Source organism: Falco biarmicus, chromosome 3, assembly GCF_023638135.1.
Source record: "Falco biarmicus isolate bFalBia1 chromosome 3, bFalBia1.pri, whole genome shotgun sequence".
Classification (NCBI taxonomy): Eukaryota; Metazoa; Chordata; class Aves; order Falconiformes; family Falconidae; genus Falco; species Falco biarmicus.
The window spans coordinates 28,651,167-28,673,185 of NC_079290.1; the positions used below are offsets into that span (position 1 = coordinate 28,651,167).

At 45.1% G+C, this 22,019-nt stretch overlaps 1 protein-coding gene across 3 annotated transcripts in view; it reads left to right on the forward strand.

Moving 5' to 3' along the window:
• The first annotated feature begins 12,505 nt into the window (after nucleotides 1-12,505).
• RNF19A (ring finger protein 19A, RBR E3 ubiquitin protein ligase) overlaps nucleotides 12,506-22,019 on the forward strand; it is a 58,405-nt gene continuing 48,891 nt past the window's right edge. Inside the window, exon 1 of one of the 3 annotated variants that reach the window (XM_056330580.1) lies at nucleotides 12,506-12,557. The gene's annotated coding sequence lies outside the window, so the exon portion shown is untranslated. Of the gene's footprint in view, nucleotides 12,558-13,451; nucleotides 13,602-22,019 lie in introns of those variants that run through there. The other 2 variants (XM_056330579.1, XM_056330582.1) reach the window with 2 other exon arrangements.

Here is a 22,019-nt window from a genome sequence, read left to right on the forward strand (position 1 = left end):
TTTATTAGAAGCTAGCAGCTGGAAAAGATGAGGAGCCAGCAACATGTGATCAGACAAGTCTGTGGGGACCACCAGGCAGTTCTCCATAGATCGCAGTTGGGAATTTCTAGGCAGATTGAAAGGAATTGGTCTCACTCTCGCTCTGTGCACTGACACTGAGACTGAGCCACTGTCTTTAGTTGTGCCAGGAAGGATATTTAGTAGAGTATTATATGGGTTAAGTTACATTTTTTCTGTATTTTTCTATTAATAATCTAAAGGCAGGCACAAACAACAGGCTAATGAAAGTTCACAGTATGCAGTATTTCCAAAGCTGTACTGAAGTCTTGGCCTTTTGGGTAAGATCTTAGTAAATATGATTATTCATTTTGGGGGAAAAAAAAAAAAAGAAGAAGAAGAAGAAACAGGAAAAACCTGCAAAACACCAAGGTAAATTAATCTCATTAAATCAGAAGAGACATAAGAGCTGGGGAAGTGACCAAGCTACAGAGAAATGGGGGTACATGGCAAGGCTGCGCTCTGGCAAACTCTGGCCAAGCCGTTTGGAATAGCTCCCCATAGTTCCCAAAGGAAAGTAAATGCCACCAACACTCTCTACAAATCCAAGCCTATTTGTGCATATGAAAGAGGGGAAGGAGACAGTCTTCTTTCCATACAGCTATTTTCAAACTGTCTTTCATTTACCTGGCTCTAGAGAATGGCACTAGGGTTAGATATATACCAAAGGATCAGGTTTATTTATCAATCAAAAAATTGCCCATTGATACATTCTAATGTGAAGAGATCCTTGGACAACAGAGATGAAGTAACTTTGAAATTGAAAATGCCCAGAAGGTACATCTAGGTGCTTTTCTTCAGCAACAGCCAGTTTGGATGCCCAAAGATACGCCTAACTCCTGTTAAAACATTACGTACGGTTTCTTGTTGCCCTGCTACTTCATTCCATACCTTAATTATTGTGAATATTTCTTTGCAAGTTGGTATGGAAGTGCCTTATATTCTGCTAGTGTCCATTTCAGTTTCAGGAAACACAATATTTAGATATTATGGTTTATTCTTCTTGCAATTAAATTAGCTCAACAAGTTTAATTGCTCAACTTGTTTAAGCTCAACTTCATTTGTGGCTCAGAACCTCTCTGTTTTCTCCAAAACAGGGCATACTTAAGCAAAGTTTCACTTGCCTTTAATTTTCCCTTTTCTATAGATAACAATATTTTCTCTACACATTTTTCTTAAATTGATTTCTCAACTGGATGCAGCATTTTGTCATCTTCTTCAGAATTCTGCAACACTACTGAGATGGCCAGAACTGACAGCCTCATTGCTTTTGTTATGTGTATGTGTCTCCGTGTAAAAAAGAACACTAGATCTTGCAACAAAAATATATATTCAAATTACAGGTTTACTGGCATCATGTCTTCATACTGTGCTAAAATAATCTCCTGCAGTCTATATTCAGTGTTTCTATTTATGTATTATGCTTAGCAGTAAGACAAAAAGAAAGCAGGCCATCACAGGCACAGTGTTATGAGGATGTTAACACTCTCCTCTCTGGGCAGTTCCTAACCTATCAGTATTGAGGATGATTCTTTTTTTTAGCAATATGTGTAGAACTATTTTTTCCAGCTTCTGTGTGGGAAATAGGGGCTTGGACTCAGAAATGTGATGAGGCTCAAGAGCAGATGCTCCAGGATAGCGTTCTGTCTCCTGTTTTATATCATTCATCTCTTTGAAGCCTCAGCTATAACTGAAGGGAATCATGGAAAACCTCTTATCATCAGCTTATTTGTTGCTGGACAGCCCTATCACTTCTCTTTTGAGGCTGGCTTTGAGCCCCTCAACAGCTACACAGGCAGAGCCAATGCCTGTGAACTGTTGCATCTGGGTGCCCGTGCCAGCTGCATCCCACACATGCCAGCCCCTTCCCTCTCTCCAAGCAGGAGATGCGAATGGTCTTTTGGGGAACCCTGTCTCCCTGAGTAAGCTTTATAGCTTGTCCTGGATCCTTCAGGAAAAACAGACTCTAAAAAGGGTAAAAATGACAGTTCAGAAAGGTACAAAGATCTTGTACTTTCTCCTTCTACCCATGTTAACCCTCCATTAGTCCTGAGATGCTTTAATCCCACTCTCAATGTGGGGCACTCTCAATGGCTTTTACTTGGCTGTAGTGTCCCTTACAAACCTCTGGTACTGCATAAGCACTAAATCAAGGTTTTGTGTGCAATAAAGAGGAATAAAAGCTATCAAGCTGCTAGCTCACATCTTTGCACAGCAACAAAAATCCTTGCAAAGAGCTCTCACTCTTTCCTTCCAGTTACCTGTTCTGAGCTGGCTGACAGAACCCTCCAGATGTGGAAAAATTGATTTAAGGGTCTTAGAAATGGAGTAAGAGTTTACTTGCAAATTAAACTATGCAAGCTATCATCACTGACTAATTACCTTACTTTGCTTTTAAGTATGAGCATTTATTATACCAAATAGTTCTGCAAGAATCACTATCTACATTTTTAGTAATGCTGTGGAGGAAGGAAGAAAGGACCATTTGATATCTTTTCTGATATTTGACTAATCCCAGGTCAGAGCTCCTCTCACCTAACTTTAACTGTTCAAATGGTAAGCATGAACCTAAGACCACAGTCTGTGCTTTCTCTACACTGAAAGAAAAAGGCAGATGCAGCCAGAAGGTGATTCATACAGGTTCTTCACAGACAACTAATTGACATGAAGCTACAATATGTCATGGGAAAATGGCATGCCTTGGATATAAGATAAAATATTTACATTAACCTATGACCTCAATGTCAGAATATAAACTGTTTAAGTACCTCCAGTCTTCAGAACAGTATGGTTCATCCTTCATACCCCAATTGCAAGTGCTCAGGCTCCAAGTGTTTTGTCTTACTATGGTAAATAAATAAATAAATAAATTTTTTACAATGCAGTCTTCCTGCATTCCTATTACCACATGACAGGAACCCAATTTGTGAGCTGGAGATTTTTTCCTTTTTTGTCAACAAAACTGAAACAAGCAAGCATCTCTCCATACCTTTACAACTGCCTTATACTCACTTTTGGGGTGCAGTAGTGTTTCACTGGCGTAAACTGCAACCTAGTAAAATGCGAACAGTGACACTGGATTCTAACTTGTAGCAGCACACAGAAAGAAACTGCAAACTGGAAAGCTGTCACATCAGAGCAGTGGGAAGTTGCAAGCAATGAAAACATTCAGTCGCAGTAAACGTAAAATCCCACAAAAAGGAAAAACAAAAAATACAGAAGGCAAATAGGAGGTGGCAAAGAATCCAAAGATTTCATAAGAATAAGTTTATTGTAATTTTATCTTCCTCTTAGGCAGAGATGTTGTTTTTTTCATGTAACCAAGCAATACAGCTGTCACGAGGCAGGTGGGTAATCAGAAGCAGGAGCGTGTCATGAGATTTCTGATGTCAAGCTGTAATTCAGTACAATGAAAAGGATCTACATTGATAGCATTGGAGTATCTGTCATTATGACTAAGGTAATTACTCCATTGAGCCCTGTTTCTAGCAACAGGCAGTATCAGAGGCTTCAGAGGAACTGCTCTGCTATGAAGACTGGATGCCCTTATAGAGGTGTAAAATTTTCCCTGGTCAGTGGTTAGTAAATTGCATCATTTGCTTACTGTCTTTTTCAGCTCTGTAGTTATGTGAATTTCTTATCGATCATGAACTCATCCAGCCTTTTGTAAATGTCAGCTAAGTATCTGGGTGTAATAAGGAATTCCAGCCATCAATAACATCAGATTCTATATTCCACGGCCCAGATCTGATGGCTAAAATAGGTGGTGAACTGGGGTGACTTAAAGCTTAAAACACACACTTCAGACATTGCAGAAAGACCTACACATAAGCAGAGATGTGTGTTGCCAGTTACTGTTCCAGGGAATAATTTTGTACTAAATCTTATAAACTTTGCTTTGTTCTAACTCAGCATTCTTTACTGAAGTGGAGAAAACAATCAAGCAGCAATGGCAAGAACAGGATCTCATGATTTCAACCAGCTTGGTCACTGCCAGCATTAATGCTGCATGCAACATCATGGAGTACTTTTCAGCCTGGAAGGCTGGTGAGCTGTTGTCCCTCACTGGGCTCTGGGCTCCGTGCTTGCACAGGTGGCTGAACACATGTAGACCTAACCCAAACGCATCTACATACCCTGCATTATAGACAAACCCCAACAAAACATCAGAGAGCCTGCTTGCTGAGCAGTATGGCTGCCCTTTTGCTGCTTCAAATAGAAACCTAGACTACCTCAGTGGTTAAACTTTCTTGAAACTCGAAACAAAAAACACATTGAATAAGTTTCAGTGCCAAGTGTCAGTCCTAACCCTTTAGGAATAAATGTGGTGCAGAAACACCTTCCAGAATGTGAGGAGTAGTACTGCAGTCTCCAGACAGGACTCACTTCTGCAGGTCTTGTGGCAGACGGCATCTGCAGTGAGTATAGGATTAGGAATGGTATCTGAAGGAGAAAATGATCTCCCAAAAGGCAGGTGAAACCCTAACCCTTCCTCCTAATTATCCAGACTTTGTGACTCATTACCCTTGGGTGAGAGGAAATCTCTGTCCGTATATCTTGGCCAGAATTGAGTGCGGGGGGTGGAGAGGGGGCAGAGTGAAGTCTTAGGTGTCATGTGTTTAGCTGATCTAATGCAAAAATAGAAAGGAATCAAGGGGAAAGAAACCCTGTGAAGATAAGCCAAGACAAAAAAAAGGAAGCAACACCAACACACAGAGCACCTTCTGCAGAACCTGAGGCAGACGCAGTCCTGGGTGAAGACAAATCCACTGATTCCTGCCTTGGGTACTTCAAGACAGTAGGCAAATTCTAGCACAAAAGAAAGTAAGGGGGTAACTCAAGACACCTGGTTCTAGGAATTAACAAGTGTGGCCTAAAACATACATTAAACATATTTTAAATCAATTCAGTTTTCTTTTTGAGAAGGACAGGCAAAGTCAGCACACTACCCAAAAGCTGTATCACCCCATTTGTAGCAAGGCAGAGGTGAAGCCAGATGGAAGGCCAGCTCCTGGGGACCTTGTTGGACAGCAGGGGAACAAAACGCGTCACAGAATTTTCCTTGCTTTGCCACCAATGGAAGTGCACATAAAGTCCCCTGAGTACAAACTGTATAATACGTTTTCTAGTCCTATGGTTTTGAGTATGATAAAGAGGCTGAACTGGACAAGACTCTGCAAGATGTAGTTCAGAGGATTAACCTATAGCTGATCCAGAAGGTTGTTAGCATGGAAGCTGTTATGGATAAAGACCCACTGCCCGTTCTCAACAATGCACAGCTGATCCTCTCCCAGGTACCATGGTCTGTAGCCAATCTGAGATATTCCCAGGAATGTTCTGCCAACTATGTAGTTAAGTAGCTAATGGATAGCAAAAACCCTAGACCTTCCCTATGAAGCTGGTGAGACTCACTTCTTGCCTTTCATGGATTCAGAATCCATGTGTTCTTCCACTGAATAAAGCTGCCTGGTCCATCTCTGTGCAGACAAGAAACTAAGCTGTCAAAGGCTTCAAGAATGCAGAGAAGAGTTAGAAAGTAGACAGAGGTACTTCAGACTCCAAAACAAATATTAATACGTTGAAGAAAGCTATTTAAAATGTCCTTTTACCGTGAAGGAACTTGGTATTTAAGCAAACCAAAAGAAGAAAGGACTCCCACAACGCTCCTGTGGTCATCTCACCCCTCACAAGCCCTCTCAGTGTGCAGGCTGACTGCTATGGACCTAGAAGGAAGAAGCTTGTGGGAAGTGCTCCCTTCCTCTCTCTCCAGGCCTGGAGCTCGCAGAGGCTGCCCTTGAAGTCTCAGCCCAAACACTTCATGGATCATTTGCCAGTTCAGCTTCCTTCCCCGCACATGCAGGAGAAAAGATTTCCGTCAGGGCTGAACCTGTAGCTGATGGTCATACTGGTGGAGACAGTTCTGTTGCCACTCCTCTGCTGTAATGTCCTTCAGGTGCCCGCTGGAACATGGCTCCTGAAGACACCTGTACCCTCAGGGCCAGCACTGCAACCTTGTGTATGGATGCAGGGGCTTGGCTCAACCCTTTGCAGGCTGCATCCTGGGAGCATTACTTGGAGCAGAGCTCCAAAGCTAACTGCTCAGGTATCTGGGAGAGGTGTCAGGAACTGGGGCTCAGCCCTAGACAATGTACATTTCTGTGAGCACCAGCTTAGACTGCAGGATGAAGAAGCTTGGTAGATGGAAGCTAATCTCTATTAAACATTCGGGGCATTACATCAATGGTCTTCATTGGTATTTCTCCTTCTCTGTAGCCTGGTCTGAACGCTGACTAGACTGAAAACCTTCAGCTGCTTCAGATACTTCCCTTGCATGTGGAAGGGACATTGGAGACCAGCTGGTATCCTGCAGTCATGTTGCATCATGGCCTAACTAGGCACATCTCAGTATGCTGCCTACCATGAATCAACACTATTTAGAGCTCTCTGTCAGAGATTTAACTATGGACCATTCCTGGGTAATCTTATGGCACTGCTGCCACTGCCCTCTCTCTATGCAATGACTGCCCCAAAAGCAGCTTGAAGCCTTGGGCACTGCTGGAGGGATTACTGGAGCTGGATGCTCCTGACCATGGGAAAGTGCTGTTACTTGCGTCTGGATTCAGCTTCATGCAGGGAGGCAAGAGGTTCCCACCTCACCCCAGAGGAGATCTGGGAGGCCTGCTCCTGGCTATCCTGAGGAAGGAGGGACCACAGAGAATTCTTCTGGTCTGGGCAAGAGGTAAAGGCCACAGTTGCTGCTTCATGAGGGTCATGCTGAGAGTAATCACAGTAAACAGCAGGCTTGCCAGCTGTTGGCAGGAAGGCAGGCACAAGTGCCACGGCGAAACTGCCATCCTGGCAGTGGCCTCAGCGCAGAGGACAGCAGCTGTACACAGCACACAGAATTCAGCTGCTGATGCTGGGGAGGACCAGGCTGCCTCAGTGCCCTGCTCATGTCCTCGGCCCTTGGGCAGTGGCCGGGGCTGCAGGGTGTTTTGTTGCAAGTGGGAATTGCCAGACAACCTGGCAGAGCTATGCTTGCAGCTCTGCACGCAGAGCAAGCGGCTCTCCCGTGAATGGCTTGTCTGCCCTGGCGAGGCCAGGAAGGATGACACATTTCTGGAAAGTTCTCCCTGTACAGAGGTCCTGTGTCCTACCACTGCTTGTCTGTTGGCTCTCACAGACTTAGTCATCATGTCAGAAACCACGTACCTTCTAAGCAGGGGCTGAAGGCAACTACTCCTCATTGACCCCCACCTCTGTCCTTTTCCACCACCAATAGGTTGCACACACCAATGCTCCCGCCAGAGCTCCGCTCGTGTGAGCTCCTCTCGAAGTCAGCAATAGTCAAAGCCATATGGAGTCTCTCCATAAGGATGTGTTGGGGCCCTGACGGCACCCACAATCCTGACTGTCCTTGCCCAGGGACCCCATTTCAGCCCTTGGGGCTGTTAGCCCCTGCCCGAGCGATGCTGCAGCAGGGCCAGTCTCCAGCTCCCACAGTGTTGCCCTGCCCACCATGGGTCCCACCGAGCCAGACTCACGTGTGGGCTCATGTTCCAGCCTGGCCTCAGTCTGTCCCCAGGCAGGTGCCCAGTGCCCAGAGCTGGGGCCACCCCAGTGCCTTCCAGCTCTGCCCTGCTGCCACGGGGAGACCCTGGCCTGTGGTGTTCCCTGACAAGACGTTTTTTTGGCCTCAGGAGAGTCACAGGTTGTACACTACAGGTCCAGGCAAGGAGGACATCTCCCTTGCTGTCTTTGTTCAACATGCGCTCATGATGGACATGCAACACCTGGCACGACCGCAGGTGACAGCGTGTGGCAGTAGGTTGTGTGGTGTCACGCCTGCCCAGAATCTCCTCCTCCTGCTGTCCAGGCTGGCAGCTGTTGCTCTGGGTGCAAACACACGCTGCCTTCAGGTCCACTGACCTGCTCGAAGTTGGCTTGAGGCAGGTCAGCAGGCGCTGTGAGGTGCTCCTGTCTCCTGCATACCCCACAGACACAGTGACAGAGGCTCCCTTCGGCCCCTCGCTGTCACACAGAAGACATTTTTTTAAATGCCTGTGCGTGGACCAATGATGCTTGGCTGTGGCATGAGCATATACAGAGACACAAGGCCACAAGGCCTGCTGTGACACTTTTGGAGGTGCCGTACCATCAGTAGCAGAGTGTGGCCATGGTGCACACTGAAGTGAGACCTCCATGGGCACCAAGCACCTCCATCACCAACCTCCCTGTCCAAGTTTATTCATGAGGGAACCTGTAGATACACTGCAGATGAGCCACCCCAGGAAGGATTATGCAGTAATGCGCCAACCAGTGGAGTAGAACTTTGGGGTGCAGTCAGTGTGTCACCATGAAAATATGGAGGCACTGTTTGTTGCTCAAAGGACAGCTAAATCTGAGCAGATATTAGCTACTCGGGGAAAGGCAAGTCTAAATGTTCTCTGGCTCTGGCAAAGATGGATCATACGTGCTGCTTGGAGGACCCTCTGACTGATTTGAGACCAACTTTAGAAAAAGTATAGGCCTTTCCTGAGCAGGGTTATTTCCACCGTGACTTTAATCTCTTCACATCTAGTGAAGCCAATAAAAAAGTTATTTAGAAAACCCTCAAGCACTTTTACCTTTATGCAGTGTTTCCCCCTACCCCACTGTTCTCACACTTAAAACAGCAAAAACATTCTTGCTCAAGCTTTCCAGAAACAATTTCACCTTTGGGCAGGGACTAAGCGCGTAACTTCTCAACCCAGAAAAACAGAAGTTTCAGGCTGTTCTGAGTAACAGAGGAGGAAAGCCCAGGGGACTAGAATGGAAACAGTGTTGTGCAACAGAAATGGTAGTCTGCTGCTTTTCACAGTATAACTAACTCTTAACTGATTTTAATTTATTTTTCTAACAAATTGAAGCTATTTAAGGATACAGACAGTGATAGCAACTGACCTTTAAAAAGGGCTAGCTCCAAGAAAATACATAGGTATCACACGTGCATCTTGCAGCTCCTCACCTTTAGGCACCTGACTTCCAGAATACTCTCCAGAGCTTAAATACTACATCCAGGAGTGGAGTTTTAGGCATGCAAGAGATGCTAAGCTCATAAACCACTCTTTTGCAGACTTTCGGAGCCTTATGAGTGACATCTGATATGATTGTTTAGGAGCAATTTTTTGGATTCAGGCACCCAGATTTCTCTAACTATTTCTGTTCTCTCTCTTTGGGGCTGGAAACAAACCCATTTAATTGATTTAAACAGATTTTCTTTCTTGCAGTAGGCATGTTCTGGGGGCTGTAGTTCTAGGTATCTTAAATTTTCTACCCTTGCTTTTTCTTTATTGGCTACTACAGAAACTGATTAGATTAGATCAGATAGTATGACTCTAAGATATCTGTGATGTTTGAAATGGCTATGGAAGCCTTCATCTTTAATGTTTTATGACGTGCCAATAATTTGGAAAGTTCTCAACCTGCACATTGTTTACTGGTATCTTGCCACAAGATCGTAACTTGGATCAGTGAGATTGCATCTACATCATCTAGCTCTATTTGATGCTAATTCATTATCCTAGGTTTGTCATCATGGTACCCCTGTATTTAAATATCCTTTCATTTTATTCTTCAGGTTAATAATGCCTTTTGAGAAAATCCAAATCTGGATTTCTTACAGAGTATGTATTTTTAATCTACTGTGCTCAATACAATTGATGACAATCAGTGCATGACAAATAACCTTTCACAAAGGGTAAACAGAAGCCTGACATAATTCAACACCTATTCCTGTCCCGTGCAATTTGTATCTTAGCTATACTGATATATAATATGATATTTATCAGTTGTATACTGATATTTATTAGTATTGCCTATTTTTGCATGCCCAGTCTAAAGACATGTTTTGCTATCAACAGATATTGCAGATATTTTAGTTCATCAAAGGCTTTTATCCTTTCTTCTTTAGCTCCAAGTCAGAATGCATTTCCATATTACATTTTCTCCAGTGGCAAAATGGATCTAGACAGTTCTTTTCCTTCCCTATGCCACTTGCTCCTGCTGCCACATCAATCTTCTGCTATGCTTTTTGTGCAAATGCAGCCATCTGTGGGGCAACACTGTAAGACGGATCAGTAAAACCAGGGGTCCTAAAAATAGACTCTCCAGGAAAAAAAAAAATACTAGCAAGACAGTTGAGCCGGAAAACGGAGGAGAGTGGTGAATCCCCAAACAAAGAGTGTTCTTCAGAACAAGATGAACGAAAGGTCAGGGACACAAATGTGTGTGTGTCAAAAGGGGAGAGGTTGAGGATGCCTCTTTTCCCCCTATAAATGATGGATTGGAAACCAGACGATGGCAGAGGCTGCAGAAAATATAAAATTATCTGCAGAAAAAAAAAATGGTTTGGCTTTGGCAATTTTGTGTTGAAGATGATGGCTGAATATTCAGATAAAGATTTCCAGAAGAGACTCAGATGTGGCATCGGAGACATAGAAACATTTACCCATCATATTTGATACTCTTCCAACATAAGTTCAAAGAAAAGACCATAAACACATGAAATTCTGGATTTTACAGTACCCTTTCACATGAAATAGCAGTGTTTCATATGTAAATGCTGCAACTATACCAAAGACAGCAGTCCAGACAAGCAAAGATTATAGGAAGTATATACTAAATTAAGGTAAGGTCTTCCACATCATATCCTCTCTCCATTCTGTAACACTGAGAGAAATAGCACTTTTCTTCCTCGGTCCTGTCTGCTCACCTCACTTCATGCTGATATGATTTTTGCCCTTACATGTTTGACAGCACGTTGTGTGTGCTTATGTCTCCTTAGAACATACCAGAAGCTTTGCTTCGAGGACAGTATTTTTGTATTCTGATATAATACTTTGTACTTTTCTGCCAGTCACTGAATTAAATGCCCAGAATGTTTCAATCCTAGATGTTCTCCTGAAAGCATTTTGGAAAGACAGCCTTGTTTTCATAAATCTTGTGTGCTTCACAAAATGCAATGTGCATGAGGTATTTTCTCTTTGTTAAAGGGTGTGGGCAGTCCTAACTTTTCCGCAATACCTCTTTGTCATCCTGTTCTATAATAATAAGCAAGCAAGCAAGCAAACATATCTTCCCTACATATCAAAATAAACCGCTGAGAGTTTTTGTGTACAGCTTGTGCAGAAAAGATTGTCTGTCCTCCCTGTGCTTTCTGTATTTTGTTAATTGCCTATTTTGAATGCTTCTGATGAAAAACACCTACTTGGCTGCAGGCTCTCTCTGCTGCAGAGCTCTCAGGAGGGTGGCTGGCTGGAGGTTTGCTTGTCCCCCCATCAGCTTCAAGGAGAAACCATCTGACCACCACAGTGACTGCTCAATCTCCCAGTGCAGAATTTTAAAACGCCTGGGCTCCGTTCCCCTCCTGTCCTCCAGCATTAGCCAAGAGGCTTCAGAATATTTGTACCGACTTGCTGAATCCCTCTGGACATTTAGAAAGTAATACATTACTGCACGGCTTTGCACTCCTTGTTGCTGGGTTTTGTTTTATTGATGGTTGCACGTTTGAATTGGTAAGATGGTTTGCTGTTCCTGTTCCAGCCAATATCTGTTCACTATCCTATCACGCTATTCTATACGGTGATCTTTCCGTTCCCCTCTTCATTTTCTTTCCCTCATTCACCTCCACTCTTGCCTGTCCTTTTTCTTCATTCATTTTATGAACTTCAGTTCTGTAATTCCATTTCTCTGTCCCAAATCTCACACACAGGAAAAACGGCCAAGACTCTACCCTACAAGTGGTTATATTCTTCTGCGTATCTTACCCAAATGAATACAACAGCGCCATTAACGCGCCTCAAGCGACATGTCTACGTTTGTGGTACTGGAGCCTAAGTAACTCACCTAGCTACCGGCTTTTGCAAGCAAAGAAGGAACTGCTGTGATTTGTACACAACATATCAAAACTCCAATATAATCTCATTGCTGTTACCGTCATTTTCCACTTCCCCTCCCTGTTTGCTGTAATTGCCTGCTCGGTCATTTCAGATTAAGTATCTCACTGCGGAATGACTTGTATTCACTCTTAATTTGATGTACTGGAAGTAGTCCTATTGACTTAAATGGAGCTGCACACAGAAATAAATGTAAGTATACGTGCAAGCTTTACACAGAGCGTACATTGCAAATCCCGTGGGAAAAAATGACACATTTTATTCATCTCACAGTATCTGCATGTGTTAAACGCGGGTTGGGTAATTAGTAACTTTTCCCAGGTAAGCTTTTGGGTTTCATACCAGCTTAACAGAAGCATCACTAGTCACCTACGTGGACAGGATAAACTCCCAGTTCCAGAGAATCCAGAGATGACATAAGACACTATGAATGATTAACTAGATGGGGGGGGAGGGGGGGACGACCACACGGTTTAAAAGCGATGTAATATTAATGTACGCAAATAATTCTTCAAATATGCCAGAGGACAGAGGAGGGGGATCTGGAGCTGGCCCAGAAGAGGGGTGAGGGGCAGCGAGCGGGCTGTGGGAGAGGGCAGCCCCTGAGGCAGGGCTGCGGGGGGCGAACCCCGCGGTAGGCGCCGCGAAGGTCGGCAGCGAGAGGGGCCGGGGAGCCCCACGGCGGGGCCGGGGCACCCCACAGAGGGCCCGGGGGAGCCCACGGCACGGCCAGGGGAGCCCACGGCAGGGCCGGGGCAGAGCGGGGCTCCAGCCGCTGGGCGCCGGCGGCCGGGGCGCCGGGGGCTGCCCGCGCTTGGCCACGGCGAGCAGGGTCGCGCCGTGAGGGAAGGGCCGGGGCCGCTGGGGGGATGCCGAGGCGGGCTCCATCTCGGATGGCGAGAGCGGCGGCAGGCAGGGACGCCTCTGTTTTACAGCACGCTTTGCCTCCTCGGCGAGTGAATCGGCGCTGACTGACCCCACCGAAACGCCTCAGTAGTTCGCTCTTGGCCTTGCGCTTTTACATTTCAACGGGTGTGAAAGCCACGGAGGAGTAAATAATTACCGCGCTGCTGCCGCCGCTGTGGGCAGCGCCGCGGAGTGCCCGCGCGTCGGCCCAGCGAGCTGACCGCCGCCGGGGAACGGACACCGCAGCCGCCCGGCCCGCGCCGAGCCGGGCCAGCGCCGAGCCCCGGGGCGGCAGGGAGCGGGCAAGGGGGAGGCTGCCCCGCTTCCCACCACCGCCGCGGCCGGGGGGGGGGCGGCGGGGGTCCGGGGGGACCGCGGCGCCTGCCGCTTGCTGGGGCCGCCCCGCCCCGCCGGCCTCCGGGAGAGGGCGAGGGGGCGGCACCGCCGTACGGCTGAGCTCAGCGCGTCGCGGAAACCAGCCAGCGGGCACCGCCTTCCTTCGGCGGGCGGCCCCGGCCTGCCCGGCCCCGCACCGCCGGGCTCGGCTCGGCCCGCCCGGCCCCGCCCCGCCCCGGCAGCGCCGCCCCCTCCGTTCCTCTCCCTCACACACACACGGGCACACAGAGGCACACAGAGCCGCTTCCTGCGCGGGGCCGGGCCCGGGCGGGCGGAACGGCGCCGCTTCCTCCGGCCGACTCGCAGGTACCGGGGGTGGGCCCGCGGCGGGGCAGGGGGCGCGCAGGGGCTCGGCGGGGGCGCGGGGCGTCCCCCGCCTCGGGCCTCCGCCGGCGGCCGGCAGCCGCCGCCCTGAGCGTGGCGGAGGGCGAGGGGGTGGAGCGGAGCCTTGGAGCCGGAGCCGCCTCTGGGCGGGGGCCCGAGCCCGGGTGGGAGAGGGCTCGGGTGGGTCCCAGCTGCGGCCCGGGGAGCCGCGGCCTCGGGGGGTCCCGGCGGCCGGGGGCAAGTCGGCGGCGTCCGCCGCTGCTCCTCACATTGCTGGAGGGTGAAGTCATGCTGCCCATTGTCTCCCCTCGGCTCCCCCCTGGCGGAGCGCGGGGCCCGTCGTGCCCCGAGCCACGGCGGAGGAGGGAGACCCGGCCGGCCCGGGCTGCCCCCCCCCCCCCCCCCGCCCCGGGTGGCTGCGGTAGCGGGGCAGCCGCCGGGCGGGTGTCGCTTGGCCTCGGCGCGGCGGGCGGGGATGCGCAGGGAGGAGCTGCCGCCCGGGTGGGCCGCGGCGCCGCGGGGGGCCCCTGGGCGGGCGCCTGGCTCCCGCCCCCCGGCAGCGGCGTGGGGCTGCCGGCGGGGCCCTGGCGGCTGCGGCGCTTGAACTTGCAGGGCGCGGGGAGAGCAGGGCACGCAGCTCCCGGCGTTCGGCGCACCCCGGGGGACAGGGTTCGCACACCCCCCCCCGAGAGTGCCCGGTTTACCTCTCCGTGCTCCGTTGTCCACCCTGGACGCGGAGGAGCGGAGGGGTTTCAAGTGACCGGGGATGTTGCATCTCGGCTGTCGAGGCGGTGGGGGGACGAGCGGGGGTGACAGCCGGCGGCTGGCCGTGCGTTCCCTTGCACAGATCCTTCTGCAGAGCTGGGACTTTTCCACCTGGCAGTGCACTGTACACATCGCAACTACTGCGGGCGCATCTCGCAAGGGTAGGGAAAAACGGGTAACAAACAAGTCTGAGAGCCGGCGTGCGTGTAAGCGGGCTGGAGGGGCGATGATTGGCACAGGGGACGTGTCCTGCCTTTCTCCTCCTGCTCCAGTGCTCTCTGACAGAAAGGAGTGGGGCTTTGCCAAAGGGCTAGTACTGGAGTGGAGTTATTGGGATACGCCAAAGGGATTGTAGTAGAGTGCAGTTATTGCTGAGCAGAGAAATACAAATTTGAAACCTTCGTGCCCTTGTGGTCGCTTATTGGAAACGTGCCTGGCTTTCCCTGTGCAGAGCACAACAAATCTTGTTTCTGTTAAAATACTGTAGTTGGCGTTGGTACTGATTAGTGCTTTATCTCAATTGTTGTCAAGGACAGCGTTATTTTTAAAAAGCAAAGGGCAATGTGGGAAATAGGACTTGCATGATTTAATTCTGTAGACAAAACTAATCATAAATTCATGTATAAAAATTCGATTTTTTCCCCCTCAAAATTTTTTTGAAAGTAATTCCTCTTGTCAGTCGAACCATACTTCAGTGTCTGATTAAATGGTTTTTACTAAGTTCATTCGAAAAGAAGGTTTTCAGTTTAATATCCAGGTCAAAGTGAGGTATAAATTCTGAGTTGCCCAGCTGACAGAATTAACCTGCGTGCTTAGAAATGATGGCTGTGTAATATTACTTAACAGCTCCCAAAATCTTACCATTATTTAACTATGAACACTTAAAGCTCTCAGGAGGCTGAGAAGGCACCTTTTTTTTTTCGCTTGCATGTGAACTAGGCCTATTTGGTCCAGAAAATGAAAGTTTCACTTTTGCATAATAGCAATAATGTTACTCTTAAAAATGTATTCAGTAAAAAGCTTACATATGCATAACTCTTCTATATTTGTATTTCTTGAAGTATGGTAGAGTTTCAACTGTGTTTTATATGATTCAGTATTTATAAAATGATGAATTCTAGCTGTTGTGTTGTGTTGTCAGCTATTTTTGAGTTTGAGGACGTCAGATCATTATTTCTAAAAGAGGGGAGCTGAAATGTTGCATGTGTGGTTTTCTTCTCTCCCCTTAAATCTACCAAACAAATGGCATATTTCTTACATAGAGCAATCATCAGATTCTGATTAATTATGTTAGCTCTGGCTTAGGAGGAAGATGCTTGACAGATGTATTTGTTTACCTTTGTAGTGTGTACAAATCCTGGTCTCTCCATTAGTAAATGAATCGTTACAACTCCCTTAGCTATGGGATTCTCAGTTAGCATTAATATATGCATTACAGAAACTCATTTTATGTGGAAGTTACCAACCTGTAAAAGAGCACAAACCCTTGAATTCTTTTGGCGGTTGGCTAGAGCCTTTTGTGATTAAAAATGTGTATTTTTTTTCCCCCTATTATTAATTAACAGCATTTAGCTGCTACTCCCCACGACAAAACTTCAGACTAAATTTATTCAGTGAGTAGGTGATTCTTCCTAACTAGTCCAGTTTGGTGGGTTTTTTTCTGTTTGCTTGGGCCTTCTTGGTCCTTACTTAGTCTTACTAAAGTATTCCTTAGAAGGATTCCCCCATACCTTTCCAGCGAAACTAAGCAGGATGCCTGAATCTTTTTGCAGGACTTCTGAACCCAAGTAAAGAGGTGCTGAGAAAGATCTTTGAACTCTGAAATGCAACTATACTGTTCTGCACCACTGTCCTCTGATGGCCTTTAGTCAAGCTTGTTTTCCCCATTATGGGGTCAGTTTGCTCTGGCCCATGGTCAGACATCCATAATTAGCTTTGTGATTTGTTTTCTGAATTGTATGTAAACACCACATACCAGACTTAATGGAATGAATTTTAATACCTGGCTAGGATGGATTGATGGATACATGTTTTAGGCTCTGCTCTTCTTAGTGTGATTTCTGGTTTATGGCAGAGTTGCCAGTCAGTCTGGTTCTTTGGGTCAGCAAATGCTCTTTGAAAAACTAATAAAAATATTAATTCTAATACTGGCTTACCCATAAAGAAGTTGATTTCAGATTTTTTTCATTTTGCATTTGTCTTAGCTCTAAGTTTCCCTTGTCCCCTCCGTGTTAACTGATGGAAGATGTGTAGCCGAATGCATCAGTGTACATAACACAGCTTCCAGATACTGAGAATGGTGTCGGATCTTACATTACTAAAAGCATCTGAATTGCCTGTGGAGATAGACTTCCGCCAAGAAGGTAGAAAACTGCATGGAGTCTTAAGAGTACTGGTTGGTTTTAGTAGTGTTGCAGTGTACCTTTTTTTTACCCCTCCAGAGGAAGAATATGGAAGAGGCTGTGTCAGTACCTCAAACAGTTGAGTGGTTTTTTTTTTAATTTTCCTTTTTTTTTTTTCTTTTTCCCACAAGAGGAGACTTCCTTATATTTCTGAGTCTCGGAAGGGGAAGTTTTATCTGTGACTTAGTCTGTTGTTAGTTAATTTCTAGTAGTTTAGCCTTTAAGTCTTCAGTGAAATTATCTCTAAGGGAAAACAAACATCTTTTGTGTTGTATATAGATTAGATTTCAGATAGTGTGCTCTGCTTTAATTCAGAAAGAAGTAGAAGTCCAAATAAACAACTGAGTTTGACCTAGAGAGTAGAATTCAGAGTAGGATTTCAGTCTTCCCTCTTAAGTATTCACTTGAAGGTTATGTCAGATTTCTTCTGTTTTAAACTACTTCATTTCTCAGTGCTTTGTGGCAAGTTATTATGTAAATAGGTATGTAGTCTATTGCTGCTATTTATGGATCGGTAGATTTCTTCCAAACTTCTGTAAACTCATGTTCTCCTCATTATCCCAGATTTTCTTGTAAGTTTGGTTTTTTATTTGATGAGAAGAGACTTACCTCATCTGAGTCATAAGGCGGCATAGGCTTCTTTGTTCAGTGATCTCTGTTCCATGTACATTTCTGGCAATTCTCAGGCACTGCAGAACTGTATTTTACCCTGGCTTTGATTGCTGGTCCTTCTCTGGCTTTGGTTGCTTGTTTTTTCTTTTAGTGCAGACACTGACTCAAGGATCCCAAACAAAGCAATGGATATCTATAAAGAACTGTAAATATTATATGGGAATAGAATATTACAGGGTTCTACTAGGATTCTTCTTCCTGTTGTGAGCATGGCTTATACCAGCTGTAGCACAGCCGTTTGAGTTCTTCAAAGTAGAATTCAGAGAAGGAAGCAAAGCCCCATAGCTGAGTTGTGAGATGTCATTTGTGATACCACCCTGAGGTCTTTCCGCATTAAGGCAAGTGAGGAAGGCCTTGACTGTGTTTTGCTTCACTTTCATGGAAGTCATGGCATACTTCTGAGAAGAATTGACCCTACCTTGAGGTTTATCCATCCGATAAGTAGGAGTGCTTCCATTTTAGATTACTTTTTTGCAATGGAAAAATTACTGTAGGTTTTTCCACTCTTAACCTGTGGATTGGAGTCAGTCACCTGCTGGGTGACTATTAGTATCTCGTTGGACAGGTAGCCAGCACACTGCAACTGTAATTGCTGTTTACAGGATGAGAATAGCTGTAGATTTATGTTTTGGGTTTTTTTTCCTGAAGGGTGAGTTTCCAGCAGGTTCACTTCATATATCCAGATATACTGTAGCAGTCTGGAAAGCTGGTACAAGAGTTCCTTTAACCTAAAGCAACTTAGCAAAGAGATATAATGAAGTTAGCGTTAATTTAAGAGTTACATATACACAGGTGTTTCCTCAGGCATTGAAACTTCCTCTCTTTTAGAGGCCAACATATCCCCTATAATGATGTTTTCAGCAAGACATTTGAAGGGCATCTCGCAGAAATAAATGTTTGTACCAATTCAGTTTGGTATAGTCACTTGTTCTTGCTTCCTAAGTAGAGCACAACTCTGTTAATGCAAGTATCCTGTTATTGTTCAGCACAAACTGTCATTGTGGGACTATGTCAGTTGTGTTCTGTTTCCATTTATAGTTGAGACAAATTACTGTTAAACAAACATTTTTCCATAGGTCCTTTAGTTGCTCCCATAAGGCAGATTAGAGCTGTTATTCTAAATTGGAGCCTCTGGCTGTCCCCTTCAGTTGTTCATTTAGTGAATGAAGAACTGCTTCAGCAAGAGGACTAGCTCTGGAGAAGCTGTCTGCAGTAAGTATCAAGTTGCTTTGTTCTCATGTTTCACTGATGCTGCATATCCTTACTAAATAAAAGTATCACTTTTTAAGTTTCTCAATTAATGATCAGATTTTTCACATAAAACCAAACTCTGCAAGCTGCATCAAGTTAAGCGAGTTCTGGTTTTATCTGAAAATGCTTAATCTGTAAGACAGTTCCAGCTGTACTGTTCAGTCCACTGTTAAAGACTTTTGGTGAGACAAATTTACCTGGTGTATGTTTTCAAGAAATGGTTTGTAGGGAGTGCAAAGTGGGTACAGCACCTCAGGGGATCTACTGAACAGTGGAACTTCAGGTGGGACTGAAGGTTTTAGTTGAGGCATGGGGATTTTACAGTGCTACCTGGCTAGCATTTTGGATATGATGACATTGTGGCACTGGTGTTGCTGTGCCTTGTTTTTATTTTTAAGTATTTATATAAAAGTAGCCTTGTTAACTATTTGCTCTTAGACAAAAACAAGTCTTAGCATCATAATGGTTGCATTCCAGAGGAGAATACTGTTGGTGGTGCCGTGCCTAAATGTGTCATTCATCCATTTCCTTTGCCAAAAGCACATGGTACACAGGACTTACAGTATATTATGTGGTGTACAGGACTTACAGTATATTTCAGTGAAACTAGACAAGGGGAGGGATATTTTAGCAGATCTGCAGTATCATCAGTCAGAACTCAATCTCTGGAAGAAACTTTTAAACCATTTTTTTAAGGAAATAAAAGGCTTTTATTCTGTCCAAATTAGATCATTGATGAGTGCTTCAGGCTTTCTATGACCTGAAAATCAGGAGCCGTATGCTCAGCCTGCTGCCACTCTTCCTTCTATCAATATCTGATAGTACCTTGACGATAAATGTTTTAGTAAGTATTAACTGAACACCTATATGGGGTCTGTACATGATGTGAAGATGCAAGTTTGTTGCAACATACTTCTCCTGCATATCAAAATGCTTAATTTAGGGAGCATCCAGTTGTCCTTCAAATGTCTGACAGTGGAAAGGATATTTGCATGGGAATAAATAGTGACTATAGTGAAGATGACCCAACTGACAAAGGTGAAGCTTGCTGAGAAACATTTTCTTCTGGTCAGCCATTGGGAAGTACCTTACTTTGGGTCTGCCTTTTGCATTTCCATAATAAGCAATCTAATATGTTGATTAATGCAAAGAAATGTGTCTGCAAGGTGAAGTGTGTTCAAGGTTAGAGACTTTAAAATTTTGTAGAATGTGTACTGGAAAAATAACTTGTTATCGAAGACTTCACTGTGTGTCCTGATGGAGGTGCTCAGGCTTTGTGTTCCTCTATCTGAAGTCAAATCTAAACAGAATAAAGCCTTTAAAATTACTACTTTTTTTTTTTTTTTTTTCCCCTGAGTGGAAGGCCTTGCTTCAGTTTCTTGAGAAGAGCAGGAAACCACAATACCTTCTTAGTTTCATTTTACCTGTGAAGTTGTATCTCGTACTTTTTGTTTGACTTTGCATTTTCAAAAAAAGGGAGTCAAGCTTTCCTTTATATGACACTGCTAAAAATACATCGTGGGAGACCAGGAGCCCTTTTACTCAGGGTCAGAGATGGAGGTATCAAACTTCTAGATCCTTTTTAAGCAAAGGGCTCTTTAGTGCTTGTAGCCTGTGAAGCCAGGCTTTTGCTTTCGTGAAGTGTAAGATTCCGCAGTCAGTGCAGGTTTATTTGTGGGACAACACAGAGAAGAAATCTGCAAAGCTATTGTTCTCACTGTTTCTTTTAATTTCACAGCACCATGGTTTTTAAGCCATCTCCATTTGGCCTGAGGAATTTTTGTATCTAGTGACCAAAAAGTGTTTTCCTCCTTAGTTCCTATCTGACTAGTTACTTTCTTTTTTGTCCTTTCCTTCTTTCTTCCCCTTCCTGTTCCTATTTGCTGTCACCTTCTCCCCACGCTCCTTATGTGGCAATGGGCCAATGCGCTTTCATTCAGACTTTGTCTGTGGTGGTGGTGTGTAGCTGCAGAAAAGTAGACTTTGCCTTCTGTGACCTGACACCAGGGAAAAATTCAGCCAGGGTAAGAATAGAAGAGCACCCTGTAAGCTCAGCACAGGAGTCCTGAGTCTTTCCATTATTAACAATTAAAGATGATTCCAAGACGAACTAGGCAATGGATTAACTAACTAGTGAAGAGAGAACAAGGATAAACAAAGAGAAAGATCCTGCCTTGCAAGAATTCAGGTTATTAGGGTTGCATGCTGACTTGCCTGTCTGGGAAAGGAAGAACAAGCTCCCCTGTTTTCAGTGTTAATTTAGTAGATAAGGTATATGATGTGCCAGATAAACTTATCTTTTGCTGTTGAATTGAAGCTTTGGAAGGAGGTGGTGTTTGCTGGGGAATTGGTTAAGAAATAGAATCATCCTGTTCAGTCCTGCCTGGCACTGCTTCAGCTTTTTCTCTAAAACAGTAAGCACTGAAAACTGTTTCTTCCCACCTCCTACACCCTGTCCTTATTATCAACATAATGTCGTGGTTTGATCTAGACGAAGTATTGTTTAAGTAAAATATGAAGCAAGTAACATGATTTTATTCTAATTGGGTGCTTTTTTCTGTTTTGTTTCGGAGGTTTGAGGTACTGCTGTATGTTTTTCTTAGGGCTACATAATCATATCCTTTTTCTTATCTCAACGGTCATACAGTATCACCTTTCTGTTTTAAGGGTAACAAATAATTTCGAAGTCACAGTTTCAACCTAAGCAATCTCCACAAGCTGTGGGGATCTTTGCACTGAATGCCTTTTAAATCCATTAATATGGAAATGGCATATGCACAATTAACATAAAGCCACAGTATACTGCATTTGTGGAAGGGATTCTCTTAAACCTTCTGTAAATTTGCTTTTGTTCATCTCTGGTCATTAAAAGTAAAAATAATAAAGATGTATTTTGATATGATTGGTGTTCCTCCTGGAATGCGTCAAAACACACCTCTAAGAGTAGGCAGAATAATAGTTCTGTTGTGGTAAAAGTCATTCAGTAAGAGAACAAATTAGAACTTTGAAAAAGGAGGTAGCTTCCTGTTGGCAGTACAGTGAACAAAAAATACAACACTTCATGGAAAGCCTTGGTAGATTGATGCTTTTGTCTCTAAATAAGCGGTGTAGGTACTGAAGCTCTCTAAAATGCAGTCCTTCTGAAATTGGAACTAGTCACCTTTAAAGTTCAGCTCTCTGAAATGTGTGCTTTGTACAGTATTACTGTAGACTAGTACTTGAATATGGGTGGGTTTGGAATATTTGGTGACGAAGATAAAACCTTGTTTTGACGATTTGCTTTCCTTCAAAAAAGGGAGGTGGTTAGATA